Below are 3,378 nucleotides of genomic sequence, written 5' to 3' on the forward strand. Positions count from 1 at the left end.
GAGGAGGATCAGAAGAAATGGACAGCATGTGAGTTAAATATGAATGTCGCTGCAAAGGGTCTGAATACTTCTGACCATGTCATATTTCAGTTTTTCTTTTTAATAATTGCAAAAATTTCTACATTTCTAATTTTTTTTTTCTGTCAAGATGGCATGCTGAGTGTACATTAATGAGAAATAAAATGAGCTTTTTTGATTTTGGCAAATGGCTGCAATGACAGAGAGTGAAAAATTTCAAGGGGTCTGAATACTTTCCGTACCAACTGTATATCTGTCATTGAAATGATAATTGTGGATTAATTTCTTTTTGGCCAGGGCTGACAAATATTGATTCTAACTGTGCTAAAACTGTAACAAAAATGTTGTGAGAGAATTTATAGCATTCATTTCATTTTCTTATTCTTTTTTTTCTGTATTTCAGGAAATAGAACCACAGATCTCCCTTTCCCTTGATATGTCAGAAGAAGAAGAGGATATTGATGATGAACCGGCAGAAGTAGATGATGAAGTAGCCAAGAAAGTCATCACAAAAAAAAGCAGTTAAGACTGGGATGAAAACGGATGAAAATGTCCTTGAATGCAGTTTGAAGGGTGTCAAAGTGAAAATGTCCTCAAACACCCCACACAAACGTGTCTATTACAAGAAAAATTATTGCCTCTATTGTGAGAAGCCTTTCGGAAAAGTTACAAGACACCTGATGCGAAAACATCAAGATGAAGTTGACATTGCAAAGGCACTTGCACACAAGCAAGGATCCACGATGCGCAGTTTTCTTCTGAGCAAAATAAGGAACAAGGGAAAGTACATACATAACTGTTCAGTCAAATCCGCACGTCAAGGACAAATGGTACCAAAAAGACAAACAACCTACTTGTTGTCAGCAACAGACTTTCTGCCATGCTATTTTTGTTTGGTTATGTACATCAGAACAGATCTCTGGAGGCATCAAAGGCGTTGCAAATTGAGACCAGACGGGCCAGTGAAACGAAAAGTTCAGACATATTGCTCCTTCCTCTTGCCAATGGACCATCCCGTTTCCGATGGACTTAAAAAAATTCTGGAGGACATGACATATGATGCTGTTACACGACGGGTGAAATCCAACCAACTGATTCTGTCATTGGGTGAGAGGATGTTCCTGAAAAATGGAGAAGTTGGATGCCATCGAGCAGATATGAGAAATAAAATGCGAGAACTTACCAGACTTGTTCTGGTGGCAAGAGATCTTGACAAAGACACTGTTTTCCTGAAGGACTTGATTACCCCGGCTAAATTTAACACTGTGCTTGCGGCAGTGAAAAAGATGACAGGATTTGACCACCTAACAAACAGATTTGCAGTTCCCTCAACTGCACTAAAACTACGCCATTCCCCGATGAAGGTCTGATATATTTTGTAGGGAGAGGCTCTGCGACTAGAGGATGACATCTTAAAGGCACAAGCAGAACATTTCAGCAAATTAATTCAACTGGAATGGACAACCCACGTGCCATCAAATGCATTAAAAACGTTGTACCAGAGGAAATGGAACAAGCCACAAGTACTGCCTCTTGCCAAGGACATAAAGAAGCTCCAGGACCACTTGAAAACTGCTGTGGAGGTCAGCAGAAAGTCCCTCCTGGAGTGTCCATCATCAAACGCATGGAATAATCTTTCTCAAGCAACTTTGACACAGCTGACCCTCTTCAACTGGCATCGTGAAGGAGAGGTTTCCAGGATGGAGGTCGAAACATACCGACACAGAAACAAACACATTATGCAAGATGAAATTCTGCAGAGCCTCACAGCCTTTGAAAAAAAATTGTGTGAAAACCTCACCAGGATAGAAGTGCGTGGGAAAAGAGGACGCAAAGTACCAATACTCCTTTCAACAGATGCAAAAGAATCCATAGATCTTCTGATCAACACTAGAGACAATGTTGGGGTTTCTCCAAGCAACCCCTACATTTTTGCCTGTCCTGTCAAAGAGTCTGTGGAGCCTATTCGTGGATGTGACACTTTAAGGCGATATGCACAAAGCTGTGGGGCTAAGCATCCAGAAAATATCCCCTCCACTACACTAAGAAAGCATGTGGCTACAGTTTCACAGCTTTTAAACTTAGAAGATAATGAACTGGACCAGCTGGCAACATTCAAGGGACACAACATTAATGTGCATAGGAAGTTTTACAAAATGCCTGAAGCAACTCTGCAAGTGACAAAAGCAGAATTCTGTTTGCCATCCAAAATGGAATGGGCAAATTCAAAGGATAATCCCTGGAGGACATTATCCCAAACATTGACTGTAAGTAAAATATTCTTTCATACAAGTTTTCGAACTTAATTTTCATGTTTTGTAAAGCACAAAACAATGCAAATAGATTAATTTTAAAAATTAAGAATGTGTTTTTTCTTTGATTTTGTTGCCGTTGAAGATGGCTCCAGTGACTCAGAAACAGAAAATTTTCACTCTAAAGACCAGTCTGCCCCTACAGATGAGGATGGTAAGTTTTTGCATGGGATGCAGTATTTTAGTATAGTATTTAGCTTTCATTCATTCAATTTATTTAAATAATTGCATTTTATTTGTTTCTACCCAAGTGGTTTCAGGAAACTTGGATGCGGAGGATTCAGAAGAAAGGGCTACTCTTTCAAGAAGGACTGACCTCTCGGAAAAGCCTGTTGAAGACACAGAGAAATTGCCATACGATCCAAAAGTATGTTTACAGTACAAGAATATTACTTATTAATATCATGACATTTATTTTTTAAGAACTGATTGTGGTCTCACAACTAAAATGTGTTTTCAGTTGTGTAAAATTTAATATCCACTTACTTTCTTAAGTTATTTAGAGGGAAACCCTAAAGGCCCTGGTCCCAAAGAGAGAGGGATATCATTGAACAGCATTTTAAGAGATTCCTGAAGGAAATGAAGATCCCTAGCAAACTAGACTGTGAGAAATGCTTACATGAAAACAATATTCTAAAGGATAATGACAGAGACTGGAAAGCTGTGAAATATTTTGTTCACAACTGAATCACTTCTATGAAAAAAAAACATTTGAGTCAGGGGTATTAAGACAATAAATACTGAGAGCTCGCATTGTGGATGATCAATGTTCAATGTCATTCTGGGAGCTCGCATATGGAGTATCAATGTAGAGTGTTAATACTGAGAGTCCAGTAAAATGGAGCTTTCAGTGTTAGACTCATAACATTGGTAGTCCATGTAAATGGAGCATCAGTGTCATTGTTTAAATTACCGCTAACTCTTCATTGTTTGTATTGTGCCTTGCTCGTCATTGTATTATGTCTTGCTTTTCATTGTTTTATTGCCTGTTGCAATTTTTATTATGCTCTTCTTGATTATTATTTAATTTTTATTGTTAATAACGACC

The 3,378-nt window shown here is 38.3% G+C and overlaps 1 long non-coding RNA gene across 1 annotated transcript; it reads left to right on the top strand.

Moving 5' to 3' along the window:
* Nucleotides 1-938: 938 nt before the first annotated feature.
* On the top strand, nt 939-2,645 carry LOC127537475 (uncharacterized). Its single transcript, XR_007947133.1, has 3 exons — nt 939-2,285; nt 2,416-2,484; nt 2,582-2,645. It is a non-coding gene; the product is annotated as an uncharacterized LOC127537475 (long non-coding RNA).
* The last annotated feature ends 733 nt before the right edge of the window (nt 2,646-3,378 follow it).

The sequence above is a fragment of the Acanthochromis polyacanthus genome, chromosome 15, assembly GCF_021347895.1.
Source record: "Acanthochromis polyacanthus isolate Apoly-LR-REF ecotype Palm Island chromosome 15, KAUST_Apoly_ChrSc, whole genome shotgun sequence".
In the NCBI taxonomy this organism is placed as follows: Eukaryota; Metazoa; Chordata; class Actinopteri; family Pomacentridae; genus Acanthochromis; species Acanthochromis polyacanthus.